Source organism: Cimex lectularius, unplaced genomic scaffold (assembly GCF_000648675.2).
Source record: "Cimex lectularius strain Harlan isolate CLEC.00 unplaced genomic scaffold, Clec_2.1 scaffold141, whole genome shotgun sequence".
NCBI lineage: Eukaryota > Metazoa > Arthropoda > Insecta > Hemiptera > Cimicidae > Cimex > Cimex lectularius.
Window position 1 is genome coordinate 830974 of NW_019392838.1, and position 18112 is coordinate 849085.

The following is an 18112-nucleotide window of genomic DNA, read 5'->3' on the forward strand; positions in this document are numbered from 1 at the left end:
ACAAAAAAACAGTAGGAATAAAAGATAATTTATAAGTGAGAACACGTTAAACGCAGCTATTCTGAATCATGATTAAACTACAAGGTTTAGTTTGTTAATTATATAATGCACATCACGATTTCTATTTGAATACCAAGAACTAATAAAATCCAAGGGAATTGAATTCCATGAGGTCCTATAGTAGCGGTTGACGATAAAGCGAAGTAAGGAATAAATTGCTATTTCATTAAGTCCTGTACCATAATCACGCAATTGATCGCCTAGTTTTCCTTGCCAGGCATGTCTGTTCGCTTAACCAACTTTATCTGGTGAAACGCGCAGATTTGTGGGACATCACCTGTCAACTGATTGTTTGTAGGGTGTTTGTGAGGGAATAAGAGTGTGTGAGGTCTGGGAATAAAAGTAATTTATTAGCGAGAATGGAATTGGTTAAACTTCGCTGGGATGATTATCGAGTACCCTGGGATGAGTATGAGACGTCTGGAAAGTAAAAGTAAATCACTAGCGACAATGGAGTCGGTTCAACCCCTTGTGACCAGACTTCTGTTTGAGGTGATGTATATGTTATTTATTTCGGGCTGCTTTTCATTTTTCACCCCTGCAAAGTTGAAGCAGGTACCAAAAGGGAAAATCATGTTTAATTCACCGTGCCGGAATTTTCTGGCGATTCTTCTACGTAGAATTGACAGAACAGGATGGGAAAACCGCGGCTGCAGACGCTCGGTTTGGTTAATCGTCGTTTTATGCTTTCCATGAGGATTCAGGTAAACTGGCAGATGAACTAAGCTTGTTTTAATGAAAACTTGACCTTGCTTAAGCGTCTTTTTCAACTTTTTTTTAATCCATTATTTGTTGACCGTATTGTCATTTTACACAGTTTACAATTAAAAATGAATTACCGAATGGTATGGCGTTGGTTTGAAATCATTATGAAACGTTGGAAGGATAATCGCAATGCATAAAGGCTGTTAACGGTTGATCAATGCTTCCACATAGGATATTTACCAGGCAATAATGAGCCGATGCAAGGCCGATGGGATCGCGGCGATAGGACAATTTTCAACTGCCCATGTCGGGTATGGGTTAAGGACAAAAACGCACCAATAGGTTAGCCTAGTTGTTAATCTTCCCTCGGAAAAACCGAATGTTAATCAGGAACTTTATTTAATCCTTTAAGGGCTTTCCTAGAAAATCCAATAAATCTGTCGTTTCACCTAGAGAAGACCCACCCACCCAGTCGACGCATCGATATAACCCTTTTCTAAACAACGGTTACGGTTTATACTTGGTAATTACAAAAGCAATTTCCCCATGGTTCCTGGAGGTACTTTATACGTTCAATTTGGTATAATAAAGAAGAGCTCGTAAAAAAATTGGGGGAAAACTTTATTATAATCGTACCTTATAGTCGCGCTACATGCTTGAAAGAAGCTGAAATCCTGGCAGATGCATTCACGCGCAGTCAATTATATAAATAAAAGGTGTGAGAAAAAGCTGAACGGGTACTTCAGTACGCAATAAAAAAGACATATTTTAAAAGAGAGAAAAATACGGTTCTTGCACTTTTTGTTTCATTAAAAGTGAAAAGGAAGGGGAAAAGGTTATTACGGAATAATATAACATCCACTTATAAAATATACCCTTTCCCTCTCTTGGTACACCCTTCACTCTCATTATCACTCTCAATTACCGAAGTTTACGACGAGATATAGCAAGTAAATAATTGTGATATTATCTTCTGTCAAGGCTACCAAGGAGCTTTAAGCCAGATGATAAAACTTTGTTTCATCCTGGATTGATTGTCCTTTTGATTCATGATTTATTTCGGCTCCGCTTCTAACTTTCCTCATTTCAGAAATTTCTCTCAAATAGCTTCTTTCCCCCACACAAACATTTTTTCGGACAATAATCATCAGTTTAGTCTGGGTATTGCCAGACTGGTGAAACCCAGTACAAAATAATAAGCTATAAGCCCCGCATAGGGTTATAAATAAAAATGAAATGCAAATTGCAACCACGCACACTCATTCAAAGAGATGAGCAATTCTTTCTTTTATTATCTTAAACTGGTGTTTAGCACATGACGATTTACTACCCTCCTGTCCAATTGGGTTGCTTTAGTGGCCTGCAAAACTTGGCAAGGTTTTTTTTTATAACATCCAGTTTATATTCCTTCCTATTCCCAAAACAATCCACTTTTTAGCGAAACGGTTAAACAAAAAGGGACCTATATTACTTTAATAGAAGACCATACCATCACAATTTTAAAAAAATATCTTAAAAATATACTTATATTTTCTTGGTCGTTTTGATATAAATAATTGGTTATATTTTAGGAAAACCCTTTAAAAGATATTTCAGGAAGACAAACCGCTTTTGAGACGAATACTTTTTAGAATTAACTTTCTTTTTGTCTAAGGTCTTGGTTGAAATGTACAAGTTTCACGAGCCGTATTCGAACCCACGACTTTCGGCTCAATATGCCGCTGCTCTAACCACTTGAGTTATCGTGACCAGTGGTTACAGCAGCGGCGTATTGAGCCGAAGGTCGTGGGTTCGAATCCCGATCGTGACACTAACTAGAATAATTAATACAGTCAAGTAAGGCCGCAACAAATCGATTTACAGTTCATTTTTGACACAATAAATAACACAAATGTGTATACTACATAAGATCACAAATTTAAAAAGATAATGACGTATTTATATATAAGAATAGACAGGTAAATATACATATTAAATTAAATAATACATTAAAGACTAATACCCCCCTGCTGAGTAAGTTTTGAATGACGTCACAAGGTGTTTTCCTGAAGAGGTCGGTTTTTGATTATTTAGGTTTACTTATCTTCCTTCTCTCCTGTTTAATAAATGTAATAAATTATTTTGAATTTATTTATATTCAATTTTTTACTTTTGTCTATAAAAAATGAAGCGATTTATGAAAAATAAAAGGCGCAAGTATACTGAAACTATGAAAAAATTGTTGAAAGTCAAAATTTTTTGTCTAAATTTCACAAAGTTGTCAAAACTTTTCTCGTCCGACATTTCTAAATGAAACTTCACCAAAGTATTAAAACTTTCCTTTTGCTTATAAAAAAAAAAATGAAGAGATTGACGACATATAAGATGTGCACTGAAACTCTAGAAAAATTGTAGAAAGCCAATGTTTTTAAGTAAATTTCAAGCAGTATTCAAAATTTCCGATCTTTTTTAATCAAACTTCACCAGTTTGCCTAGTTGTTCACAGTTAGCTGGAGTGCACTGAAAGTCTAGAAATGAATTGTACAGTCAAACATTTTTACGTAAATTGCACCTAGTTTAGAAACATTTTCTGTTTCTACATTTCTAAATCCAATTTCACCAAAATATTAAAACAACAATTAGAAGTGAAGTGCACAAAATAATCCTTTATTTATCATAGACGCATAACTGACTTTAACCTTTTTTAACTTTCGTTTATAAAAAAAGAAATGTACACTCAAATTCTAGGAAAAATTGTAGAAAGTAAATGTCTTTTACGTAAATTTCACGCAGTATTCAAAATTTCCGATATTTTTTACTCAAACTTCACCAAAATATTAAACGAACTATTAGAAAAGAAGCCCAAAAAATAATCGTTTAATTATTTATAACAGACGCACTACTGACTTTAATTTTTTTTTAATTTTTTGTTTATATACATTTACAAAAAGAAGAGGTTGATGAAATATAAAGTGTGCACTGAACTCTAGAAAAGAATTATAGAAAGTCAATGTTTTTACTTAAATTTCACCCAATTTTCAAAAATTTTCTGTTACGATATTTTTTAATCAATCCTCCCCAAAATATTAAAACAAATATTAGAAGTGAAGTGCAAGAAAAGAATCGTTCAATTATATATCATAGACGCACTACTGAGTTTATCAATTTTTTTTTAACTTATGTTTATATAAAAAAAAGAAAAGGTTGATGAAATATAAAATGTGCACTGAAACTCTAGAAAAGAATTGTAAAAAGGTCAAACGTTTTTACTTAAGTTTCATCTAGTAATCAAAAAATTTCTGTTATTTTATTTTTAAATCTAATTTCAGGAAAATATGAAACCAACTATTAGAAAAGAAGTGCCAAAAAAGAATCGTTTAATTATTTCTTAATGCCGCACTACTGACTAATTGGGCGAATTGCGTTTGTTAGAGATGAATTTCAACTTTCTCCCCACAAGAGCCCATACTTGAGGATGATATAAAGGTCATCGGTCTCGGCCAACGCCGTTTAAACCTACACTTGGTACAATGTCGAACCGCGTTCGATTTTCAGTCAAATCGGCTGTGTTTTCGAGGATTTCTCTTTGGCCAAATCTCCTCATCTGAGATGTAATCTATGCCAAAAGTCGCGGAATCGTTTAATTCAACCTCCGGGAGCGGCAGGTCCCCATTTTATTCCACGTACAACCGCATCGCTTAGTCATTTTACTTTTCAAACCTCTCCCACAATTTATGTACATCATTCATGAGTCGCCTTTAAAGAGGTTATTATACCCTAAACCTGACGTCACTATAAAAATAAAACTTTGCCAGTGGATTAGGAGGAATTTGTATTTTCCTGTCACAGGTCTTACGGTATTCATCGGCAGGAAGGAGGATAAAGACAAGAAAAGTAAGGAAGTGTTTTTATTTTTATTCAATTAAATAATTGAATATTCTATAAGAATAAACNTGTAATTAGATTTTCTAATCGGGTAAATCATTAGAAATAGTTTCATCGACTTTCTCGCAAAGTCTCCTTGGTTTTTAATATGCAATTATAATATTACGGGGGGGGGGCGTCGGTGGCCGGAACGGTTTAGGTGTTGACACGGCGCTTATCACTGTAAGGTGAAGGTCCCGGGTTCGAATCCAGCGGCCCTGCATTCGAACCCGACATACTTACAAATGGACTTTTTTGTTAAACACCGGCACGCTGAGGGTTTGTATGACTTTCAAGCTTAAAAAAATCACTGTCTTTGTTTTGGTGCATGCATAAGAAAAATTATCAGAGTATGTATTTTTTGCAATTTTTAAGGATGTCAGGGTCAGAAATTTTAGAGGCGATGTTGGGAATCGAACGCACTCTGTAAAGTTAAATTATTAGGCAAAGTACCGAAATATTAATACTACAGATATTAATCACATAAAGAGGTTAATTTGGAGCTTAAAAAAATCCCTCAGTTTTGGTGCATGCCAAGTACTAAAGTAAAGATTGAAAAATGCACAGGGTCTTTTTCTTTCCTTAAATTTCTAGGTTAAAAATCCACTTCTTGGGTTCGAAGTGTATGTTAACTTTTGCATTTAATCATTAATTGTTGTCAGTTTATTTTACCAACAATAAGAAAAAAAAAACTAAATCACATTTTATTATCCACAGTTAATTACCAAAGCAAAATATGTTTACATTATCGTTTGTAAAAAGATTAAATATGAGAATATGTTGAATGAACAGTATATATAATGAATGAACAGTATTTTGAAGAGAGAGGTCAGGGTGAAAAATTCCAGGAGCGAGGGTGGGAATCGAACCTTCGACCGCTGGGTTCTATGAACCGAGAGACTTACGCCTCATAACTAGAAATATTGAATTATAAAAAATTGTGATTTTTTCCTTTATGTTTTTCGCATTAACCAGATTATGTACTATGTATGAGCAATATTTTGAGGGAGGGAACAGGATGACAACTCCAGGAGCGAAGGTGGGATTCAAACCCACGACGACTTGGTCTATAGAGTCTGACGCTGTAAAGTTTAATTCTAAAGCAAAGTGCCCAAGCATTTCAACGCACCAGGGCATATATCATTTTTCTTCCTCGCCCCTTGTATCGAATGGGTCGGATAATCCTGGGAAGCCTATCCCCAATACTCGATCTTCGGCTCCCACGTCTTCGGGAAATCTCGTTCTGGGCGTTCCACGCCACGCCTCCGCCGACCGTTTATAATTCAAATCAATTCCGGAGAGATTTTTTTGCGCCTCGACTTTTTCCTTGTTAAGTCGCAACAAAATGAAAGCATTTTTGCCAGGCGAGCGCGAAAAAATGCCCATTTTTCCAAAAGAGGGGCGTGAGAATGAGGCGTATTTTTGAAAAAATTCAATTATTAAAACAGCTTTTGCTAATTATTTTCTGAGAAAAAAATAATTCTTAATTAATTTACGATAAATCTCTGAAATAACAGCTAGACATGACAATCCAATTTCACAATGAGGTATGCTAAATAAAAAGCTGCCTTGTAAGGCCCTAGACGATCTTTTTTTTTGCTAGATTTGCTCAATGATTGATCAAAAGTTTGAGCGAGTTTAATTTTTATTGCACCATATTTTTCTCATTGTACAGTGTAGGGTTACTATTGCTCAATATTTTATAGTCTATCTCGTGCGTTCGAAGGACGAGGATTTCTTGCTCGTTCGCATCTTCAAAATGGTGGAGAAGACAACCTAAGACAAACCTAAAGAGATGGTCGATTGCATACATCTATATAGGAAATTGCCGGCTCCGTGGAACGTCAAGAGCAAGGTTATCATCATCGTGATAAAAAAGTATCACCTACTACGAAACATAGTTATCTAAAAGCAAGGAAAAATGAGGTGAAGAAACTATTGAATTCTTTAAGAACTAATTACCGCCATGAGCCCCAGAAAGACTTCCAATCGAGGAAGATCAAGATGTCACTCCATACTATTGCACAATAAAATTATTGGGCAATGATATTGTAGCTCTAGGGTCCGCCTAAGAATGTACTTTTAATGTTTCTAAGATGGATTTCATAAGAAAAAGTTTGTTAAATTATCGTAAAAAGTAAGTAAATATTATTAACATTACCGTTAATTAATAATGATCGTTCTCTAATAAAAAACGTAGAAATTTTCTTTTTAAATTGATAAAGGTTTTACCGTTCCAGGATAAAAGATTTAATTAGGGTTATTATCGGAATGAAATAGGTTTTATAGGTTTCCATCGTTATTGTGTCGTTAGGTGATTTTTTTTGTAATTCAAAATATATCCGTGTATCGGAATGGTGAAAACGAAACGAATTTCAATCCCTTACAACTTATCACTTAACTCTCATTAACTTACAATTGGTCGTAGAGAATTGTAACCGTCTTGGTTTTCATTATTAGTTCAATAAATGAAACCCGGAAACGTGTGATTGTGGGTGCGTTTAGTTTTCCACGAGTGGGAACATTTGGGGGAAAATTGTGAAGGGAGAGTGTTAGCGCGTGGGCGGGTGTGCAATGGGAGTTGCGTGCACCCTTCGTCATTGCCTTTACACGAATTATAGATTATTTTCGCATTCCTTTCCAAAGCACTACGACCCTCGAGGGTCAATCCACCTTACTTTAACCAGGATAAAAATAAATGTTTCATAATTAGCCAGTTGTAAAAGAAAGGAAACTCATAGAAAACAGACCAATAATTCAGGAATATTCCAACTCTTATCAATCAGTATGTAACACCAAAAACACAGATGTGTGGAAACTAATAACATATTTATCAATGAATGTAAGCATCGAAGGTTTTGTGATAAGAGACAAGAGAGTAAAAACAGAGAGAAAAATACATACAGAAAGAGGGAAGAGGGGCCAGGAAAGAAAGAGGGAGGCAAATAAGAGAAAGAGAGTAGAGAGAGAAGAAATAAGAGGCAAGAAAGATAAATAAATATTGAGAGATAGAGACTGAGTGAGAGAGACAAATAAATAAGGAGAGAGAAGAAGCAAGAGAGCTAAATAACGAGAGAGAGAGAAATAAATAATGTGAAAGAAAGAAGAGAGTGACGACCTCTGGTGAAGTCAAAGAAAAATAGATAATGAGAAATAGTGAGTGAGTGAGAGGAGAGATAGATTGGGTGAGGGAGGTAAAGAAACAACGAGTTAAAGGGTCAAAGACTGAGTGAGAAACATAAATAAACAACTAAAAAGAAAAGAAGCAAAAGAGCTAAATAATAATGCGAGGGAGAGAGGGAGAAATAATGCGAGAGAAGGAAGGAGATAGAGTGACTAAGTGAGAGATAAACAAATAATGAGAAATAGTGTGACTGAGGGAGGAAGGGAAGAAGTGAGTCAGTGAGTGAGTGAGTGAGTGAGTGAGTGAGTGAGAGAGTGTGTGTGTGTGTGTGTGTGTGTGTGTGTGNAAAGAGAGAGAGAGAGAGAGAGAGAGAGAGAGAGAAATAATGCGACGGATAGAAGGAGATAAAGAAACTAAGTGAGAAATAGTGTGGCTTGGTGAGAGATATGTAAATCAATAATGAGAGATAGAGAGAAATAAATAACTTGGAAAAGAGACAGAGACTGAATGAGAAAGATAAATAAATGGCTGAAAAAGAAGAAGCAAGAGTGCTCAATAATGCGGGAGAGAGAGAGAGAGAGATTAGAGAGAGAGAGAGAGAGAGAGAGAAATAATGCGAGGAATAGAAGGAGATAAAGTAACTAAGTGAGAGATAAATAAAAAATGAGAAATAGTGTGGCTTAGTGAGAGATATGCAAATAAATAATGAGAGATAGAGAGAAATAAATAACTTGGAAAAGAGACAAAGACTGAATGAGAAAGATAAATGTAATTAACGTTAATGTAATTTAAAAGCTAAATTAATAATGCAATAGAGTTGAATATCCAAACAAAGGGCTGCCTCCCCTGTCTCCAGTCGAAGGATGTTCACTGTCGCTATCCCAATACGGAAACCGAGGTGTCGTCGAGAAGGCTGCGGGTCTAAAAGACCAGTTGAACCACGGTGAAACTTTCAGATTAATGTTCTACGCCTTAAACCAAAAGCCGACCACGAGGTATTTAACTAACCTCTGACGAAAACCGCTAGACCGTTTTAATCGATAAATTTACGTTTTATTGCATTACCATGTATAATAAACAGCACTAACTAGTAATTTTTGTTGATTGTACGAGACAAGAAGCAAACTGAAAATATTGATATAGGAAAAGAAGTTTATATTGTTGCCATCAAAACGTTTTGTTTGTAAACGTTCTGTCACTACACATGAGAAAATAAACCTAGCTTGAATTCAAGGCTGAGGTATAAACACATTCACAGATGTTTTACGTTCGAGCGCTATATAGATGTCGCTATACTACTGACCAACTTGTACACTAATAGGGAACATTCTTCCTCCCATCCTTTATATCATATATTCTGCTGACGTACCTACACTCACATACTGAACTTGGAATCACCACACAAGACTTAAGAGACAACTTAACAGAAGACTTTGACAAGTACGATGTCCAGGACCAAAATCCGTCTTAACCGTCAACTAACCTTATACAAGACTTTACTGCGACTAAGGAAACGAACAGGTCAACTAGACAAAAAAGGGTCAGGAACGCAACCAACCTAACCGGAGAGTGTACTAAAATTGGCGCAAGAAAAAAGGCTTGAAAAAACTGGACAAAAGCGTTACCGAAAACTGGTGCAAAATATGGAGGAAAAGATTGAAGGATTAAAAATGTACTCAGTGTTACAATGAAAAAAAAAAGTTCGACCACTGTACATCAACAACAAAAAGATAACGATTACCATGCACATTACTTAGGACCATAACTAGGCACCAAACTGACGTTAAATCCACACACAAGATAGATACAACCAAACAGAATTCTTGGACGACTACGAAGACTTCTAGGACCGAACAAAACTAAACTAACCTTAGACAATTTGGACATACGGTGGGGAACTGTGGAGTTCCGCCAAGCTATCTAACATCCAGTGCATCCAATCCTACCAATCAAACGTCCTCAGATAAATCGACAAAGCTCCTAACCTCATTATTCACAACGACCATAACAGTCCTTTTGTCAACGAACTGAGCCTTTACTTATTCCAAAAGTTTCACGCCAACCTCTCGATCCATACACCTCCTACTCCTCGAGCCCTCTACACGCCCACATACCAAAAATCCGCCACGTCACCTTAATCAACAATGGTCTTGAGACCTCCTTACCCCTTAATCCCTCACGCTGAGTCCTAGTGGCTGGTTTCTTATGACATGGAGCTGCGATGACATAAGTGCTGTGAGAGGTGAAAAGAGCAGGAGAGCCGCGGAATGGTTTTGCGGATTGAAGTTCCTGCTTTTTTCTTTTTTTTTTTTTTTGAAGAATTTCTTCGCGAAACCGGCGAATGCCTTCCTCACCAAATGGGCGATGTGATTCAGCAGGCTATTTTCACTTCCTTCAGATTTTTTGATCTTTGTCTTTGATCAGGTGACTTCTCCTTTCTAAGCATCGCTCCAGGCTATTATAAAAAAAAATTAATAAATCCTTACCCCTACAACACAATAAGAAGGAACACGAATGATTGTTGATTCATTGGTGCAGTGTATTTATTAAACAAGAGCCAGGGTAAATTGCGGGATGGATATTCATGTCTGCAATTTGACAGTTCCTAAAATCGAGTCTTCATTACTTATTAATTGTTTTTTTCCCTTTCGTTTTGTAATTGTCTTATTGTCCATTCCAGACGTGCCGCCCGCTTTAAGGATTCACTACGGACGGTCTTCTGTTGAAAAGACCAATCAACATTCAATCGTTGGGGATCAACGGAAGGTGATTTATGCCCGTTTTATGGCGTCGGAGAGGAAGCGGGTGATGTGGAAAAAATTGTACACGCCCTTAAAGGCTCATGCCACATGTTAGTGCAAAGATTTGAACCTTTTTATATTGGCCGTTTCGGTTGTTGAAAGGCGTATTTTATGTTTCTCAATATTGTTATTTAATATCAATTACTATTTTCTACGTATTTTCATTCGCAAATATGTACATTTATATACGTTTTCGTAGCATAAACGGATTTTCATAATAGCAATGTTTTCTATCTGCATTTTCATAGCAAAGGCAAACTGATAATTAAATTTTCACACAAACTCAATTTCATCTTTATTTGCTCGGCCGAGTTATGGTTAAGTTTGTGTGAAACGGCAAAAAAACGAATTTTCGGTCGCATCTTCTATATTGTCTCAATGAACAAAATTCTAGACTGTAATGGTATACATGAACGATAAATAAAAAGGAAATGAAGCAGGGGGATAGCTAACGGTCCTGCGTTCGAATTCCCGTACAGCCCATGGAATTTTATTTTACAATAATTTCAAGGAAAAAGTACGTAAAGTACTTACTTATCATGACTGGTGATGGGGACCGCGGTGTCCAAATGATTGGGGTGTCCGACTCGCATTTGACACGCTAGTGGTCTGGGTTCGAATCCCGGCCCAGCCATGATTTTTAATTGAAAATGGCATGAAGAACGTCGTCCGTGACACCCAATGGGTAGTTGTTAGGCGTTAAGCCCCTCCTGTACGACTGGAATTATTTTACTTTATTCTGACTAATGACGGGGGTTCGAAAGATGATCCAAAGAGCTTTGAAAAAGAGATCCCCCTCCAGTCCAATAACAAATCTTCAGCGATCGCCACTCAATGTTGAATTTTTTTTCTTTACCACTCCAGTAACTTGACAGGTGACTTCACCCCAGTTGACCCTCTAGCCGCTTTACTTAGATAGCAGCTGGCTGCTCGTAGAGTTGGGTCGACGTTGAAGGAAAAACGTCCAGCTCTGGTGAATAGACGCAATGTCGTGTTTCACAAATTCAATGCAGGCGTCACGCAGTTCCTCTCACGAGTAAAATCGCCGAATTAGGCTGGCAGCAAATTAGCGATGGGGCTCCTCTCGCGAGCTGATCAAAAGAGTTAACTGACCGAACGATAAACTGCTCTGAAAAAGAGAGCGGTAGCTCTGATATTCCCTCGACTCCGATACTAAATCATCAGGGAACAATAGAAAAAAAAGGTTGAACAATTCGGTCATTTCTTTCATATAACAACCCTGTAATTTAGACAATCAGACTTTACAACGGGCTCAGGCGATGGCACACCGAAAGTTAAAAAACCTGCCAACGTTCACGCAAGGAATTTTGTGAAAGATAAATTTGATGAGCGCGAGCGGTGAGCCGTGAAAAGAGCCTGATTCATTTCAATGAGTGGGCAGTTTTGATCCGATCTTTACAAAGTTTTTCACATCTCCAAGTTTTACCCGTCATCCCCGACACCCAAGGGTAAGTGGACGTCAAGGCCTATTGTACGACACAAATTTACCTTTTCATTTTTATCTGGGGTGTATTCTTCCTTCTGTAGGATTCAGTAATTTCAGATGTTACGTTTTGAAATTAACGTTCGCTCTTAAAATCCTTAATTAGACGTCTACGAGTCTCCCTAGTCAATTCTGAATCAACTGTTATCTTATCGAATAATTTTAACTACTGCATGCATCCATGCCCAGATGGGCCGGGAAAGGATTTAAATTTTTCATTTGTGAAACTTTCCAGATGAAATGAAACATGCATGCCCCCTCCCTTTCACCGTCTCATCAAAATTGTTGTGCCGTATTGCCCCATTTGCGTTGAAAATTGATTCTTTTCGCTGAAAAAGAGAGACAACGGTTTCAACAGGACCGCATACCGAAACAAAATCTGCGCCCATTAAAACAAAAAATTACCGGTCCCAACCTGCTGGACGATAAAGTCATCCGTTATACTTAAAGGCAGAATCGTTATTCCATTATCACCCTGACTCAGAACGATTCGCACGACAAAAACGGTTATGAGAAAAAGCCATATCATCAAACTTCATCACACTAGATCAAAATACCAGGTAACCAGGAAATTTCCCGCGGTTTTTCATTCGTTATTGTTTTAATGCCGTTAATCAACATTTCTATTTACATACGGAGGAATTATGTTTACTTTATCATAATAATACCAAGACGATAATGCATCAGTTCACAAAGTAAAAGTGTCTTGAACATTTCCGTGTCAATTATAAATTATTTTCTTTCTCATGGCTTCAAAACCCATAATTTGTGCGTGCTTATTATATGAATTGAAGCAGGGTGCTAAGGCGGCCGAGGCAGCTCGTAAATTCGTACTGCATTCTGTGATGAAACAATAAGTGAACCCACTGTCCAAACGTGGTTCAAAAAATTAAGGTTTTTAGTTGAGATAAAAAAGTCAATGGCACGAGCGGGATTCGAACACACGATCTTCGGCTAGATACGCCGCTGCTCTACCACTTGAGCTATCGTGATCGTGAAAGGTGGGGTTGAGATGGGAAGTTAGTGTCCGAGTGGATCGAGGTCACGATACCTCAAGTGGTAGAGCAGCGGCGTATCTAGCTAGTATATCTCAACTAAAAACTTTAATTAATTGTAATATATTAATTGGTCAAGTGGACCACGAAATTAGTGAATTTAAGTGGTTCAAAAAGTTTACTTCTGGGAATGAGGGGATTTTAGATGAACCACGGTAGACCGTCTTGAATGACGGTGAATTGAGAGAAGCTATAAAACTTGATTCTAGTAAAACAAGTCAGGAGCTTGCCAGAGTTTTCAAAGTAAGCGATGAGATCTTTCGGTCTAGCTTACATCGTCTTGCGAAGATGTGAAAGCTGAGCAAGTGAGTTCCTCATAAAATGACCGATAAATAAGCTTCAGCGCCTAAACATTTCCTTTTCATTGCTTTCACGTCAGAAGTAGAGACGTTTTTTGACCGGATTGTCACCACATTGGCTGTCCCCTTGACGCAAGAACCAAATATTCACCAACAAAAGTACATACTTGGTGTTTGGAAGAGTACGACAGGCAATGTGCACTAGGAACTACTGCCACATGGGCAGACCATCACCATCATCAGCAGAAATCTAATCAAGCCAAATGCATCTCTTCCTGGTATGGCCCAGAAACAACCTGCTCTAACAGGAAAGGTGTAATTTTTAATCAGGAAAACACGAGACCTCATACAGCCAGAGATGAGGACTTGATTGCATAGTCCTAACAATAAACTTCACATTGAGCAATGGACAATCATATGCGCAATCTGGAGTTGATAAACTGAGATGGAAAATGACCTGGATTTTTTTTCTAGTTACGGGACCCTAACTTTTATAAAAAGGGCAGAACTGGCCGAGAAACTCCTCGTTGGGAGAAGGTTGCTCAAACGGACCTTTCAGGTTACCTGCTAAGCGAGAGTTCTCCAGGCTCGGCAAGTCTAAAAATTCAATGATATTGTTTATCTGATTACGAACTACTTTATTTTTTTGTTATACATTTTTTGGCTTTTTTTATAGTCTTTCTTCACTCTCCCATATCAGTAGGGATTAGTTAAATTCAAGAGTATGGGGGAAAATATAATTGCAGACTTTCAAAATGGGGTCGCAGTAAATGTTTTCATTTTATCATATCTAGAAACAGAACGTTTACGACAACAAAAGCGGTTCTAATATGATTTATTTTTGTAGCTCGACTATTTTCATGTCATCTGCCATTTTATGTCTGTTTTTTAAAACTGATGGCTTTGTCTCATCTCTGAAGACAAGTAATTTTATGCCCTAATTCAAAGAGGCAAAACATTCTTCAAATTTATCGCCTGTATTTTATTTTTAGCATTGGCTCAAATTAGAAAATCTATTTGTATCCTATTTTCTCTTGGAACAGTCGGATCCCACGGTATGACCTTTTCATGTTCAATGTGAAATTGGCAATAAATTTTCAAAACTACCGATTACATGATTAGGGTTGACTCACAGTGGGATCTTCGATTTTAAAGAAACTTTATTTGTCGATGTTAGGTGGGAAATTTTAGCATGAGAGTTATTGCCTATCTATAGTTATCTATGTGCCAAGAAACAAATTTGAAACTAATTTAAATATTTTCTCTTTCCTTGCGTTTTTAGTCCTTATTGGAGTAGAAAATTAAGTTAAAATATTTTTATCAAGAAACAAAATTGATTTTCGCTTTCGTCACCCCCAAAAAACACCGTGATCGCAAATTTTTGGGGAAAATCAAAAAATAATTTGTCCCTGTAAATATTTCACCTTCCAACGCCTTATGATTTTTTTCAAAAAATCACGAAACTAATGCTAACATTGAAACTACTCCATCTATCTTCATGAAACTTTACAGGGGTTTTGGGACCATAAAAACTACATATAATAGCTGGTCTTAGTGGTCTGTCTTAGTCTAACTGGAGACAAAAATAACACGTATGATGTGTCACTTTTTTTTCATTCTTATTTTCTCACTTATAATGACAAAGTCTAAACTTTGTTGACATAGGCTAAAAGATGAGAAATTAACCTATTCAAGGGGGGGAAATAAAGTTGAATTTGGATTAAGTCCAGACGGGTTGTGAATTTTTCTATCTGGAATACCGGTCATTAGCGAAAAAATGCCCCCATCTGATCCAAGCCACAAATGTCTTAATATTTTATTGCTAGGAAAATTCCTATTTAAGGGGTTTAAAGGATGCTTCAAACAAATCCTAATCTTGGCAAACGAAGATAACGAATTACGAAAAGAAATATGTTCTCCGAAAGGTTAAAATGAATCGCTAAAAGATTAAAACCTTGAAGGAGATGATGATAAGTTCCGTGCAAGACATCTAGAAAACTTTACGAGAAAAAAAATTTAATTTTTCACAGCCTGCTTTCAAAACCTTAAAAAGACCATCAAACCGTGTTTAAGAACTTTTGCGTGAACGTCCAGAATCGAGTCTTCTTTTGAGGAAATTAAAATTTTTAATACTAAAGCCCGAGTTAACAAGCCTCTTCTAGTGAGCTTTCACAACACTGCAGACAAATGGGATGTTGTCAAGGCGTCTACGCCCCTTAAAAATACTGGATTTGGTCACGTTTTTCCCTCAAAATTTTCGCCTTCCAAATACCTCCGATTTTTGTCAAGAATCACAAAAATTTTGATAACGATGAAACAAGGGCGTCGGTGGCCGCAACGGTTTAGGCGTTGACCCGGTGATCATCACTATAAGGTAAAGGTCCCAGGTTCGAATCCAGCGGCCCTGCATTCGAACCCGACAAACGTACAAATGTATTTTTTATTCCTTCATAATTTTTTTTTCAAATATAATGACCTAAAATTTACACCTTGTTGACTAAGACTTAAAGTGACAATCCACCTTTCCGACGGTTCTAACACAGTTGAATTTGGATAAAGTCCAAAAGGGTAGTGAATTTAACAATCATTGTATTTGAATTTCAATCATCGGAGAATTGATGATCCCTTTTGATTCAGCTCAAAATTGTCTACTTTTGTATTCCAATGAAAATACGTATATATATAAGACAACAAATATGGACTTTAGCGGCTGCTTAAAACAAATCTTAATTGCTTTCCTCAAAGACAAGCCTTTTTTTGGCATATATCGCTGCGAGCAACATTTGGTTTTTGTGTATTTTTATATATCCTCATTTAATACGTATCTGCGTATTGTTTTCATAGCCTAGGTTTAAAAAATGAAAAAATAACTTTTTAATAGGTGCATAAAAAAGAAGAAAATCTTGTTAAAAAAACCAATATGTAAATTACTTTTAAAAAAAGCTTCTTAAAGGGCTAGCCGCCAAATCAAATTCTGACGCAGTGACCGAGCGACTTAGCAAAGTAGGTTAAAATATGTTTTTACCAACAAACAAAATAATTATTCGGTTTTTTTTCATCCTGAAAAACCCTTGAATACAAATTTTTTGTTCAAAACCTCCGATTTTTGTCGAAAATAAGAGAAACGTTGATAACATTGGCACTACGCCGCCGATTCACAGGAAATTCCATAGTAATTTAGAATCAAATAAATTACACGCAATGGCACAAATTCACCTACTGTAAATAAATTTGAACGGAATACATAAAACAAACTTTCAAGTATATTTTTTATTTCATAATTATTTTTTCCAGTTATAATGGGCAAAAGATCTAAACTTAGTTGTCACCGACTGAAAGACAAACAATCCACCTTTCCAAGGGTTGTATTAAAGTTGAATTTGGATAAAGCTCAGAGGTGTTATAATTTTTAGGTGGAACACGGGACATCGCAGACAAAAATAATGCCCCTCCGGGGTGAATTCAGCCCAAAAATATATATTTTTTGTTTGCGATGGATAAGTCGTATTTAGAGGTTTTATTTTTTTCACGAAAATTATTGTTTTGGCATAGTTTACTTATAACATACATATAACATACTAATATTATAACATTTCGCTATTTATGCTTAACACACAAATTAATTAAATTTTATAGTTAATATTATTAATTATATATACTTAGACGATTTTATATTTTTATTGTTTACATAAATGTAAACCGATATTTTAATTTTATTAATTGTTAACTTATTAAAATATTTATAACATTTCATTATTTATGCTTAAAACACAAATTAATTAAATTTTATAATTAATATTATTAATTATATATACCTAGACGATTTTATATTTTTATTGTTTACATAAATGTAAACCGATATTTTAATTTTATTAATTGTTAACTTATTAAAATATTTATACCATTTCGCTATTTATGCTTAAAACACAAATTAATTACATTTTATAATTTATTCATACATTGATTAATTAATGGTAATTAATATATGAATATTTTATAACTAATAATTTATTCATATATTGATTAATTAAGGGTAATTAATATATGAATATTTTATAACTAATAGTTTATTCATAATTAATAATACTCTTCTTAATCATTAATTTTAATAAAATATACATATATGTATTCATACGTATATGTACACATGCATGTATACATACGTAACATATATGTACACGTATATGTATACGTATGTATACATATATGTATATCAATCTTTATATAATAGATTTAATATCCTAATAATGTATTTTGGTTTTTGTAACTTTTCATACATCCAAACTCAAATTCCGATTCTGTACGTATTTTCTTATCCTAAATAAAAAATCGATTGATGTGCAATAACTTAGAAATAGCAATATTCAAAACACATTTTCCGTTCCCAGGAGCTCATCGGCAAGAAAGCTTGGGCAAAGTAATCAATACTTGATATCAGAGGGTGCTTAAAACGAATTGATTTTTTCAACAATGGGTTTTTTCCTGATTATTTTTATTTATCCTTCGTCCATTAAAAAAATTCTTATTTAAGGGTTACAAAGGGTGCTTAAAACGAATGATTTTTTTAACAATGGTGTTTTTTGACCTGCTTAATTTCATTTTTATTTATCCTTCGTCTGTTCTTTAAATGGAATAAACACTCATATTTAAGGGTTACAAAG

At 35.6% G+C, this 18112-nt stretch overlaps 1 protein-coding gene across 1 annotated transcript in view; it reads right to left on the reverse strand.

The window, feature by feature from the left end:
• The window catches only part of LOC106671707 (plexin-A1), a 349969-nt gene that overhangs the window by 79068 nt on the left and 252789 nt on the right, over nt 1-18112 (reverse strand). The gene's annotated exons all lie outside the window — the stretch shown is intronic.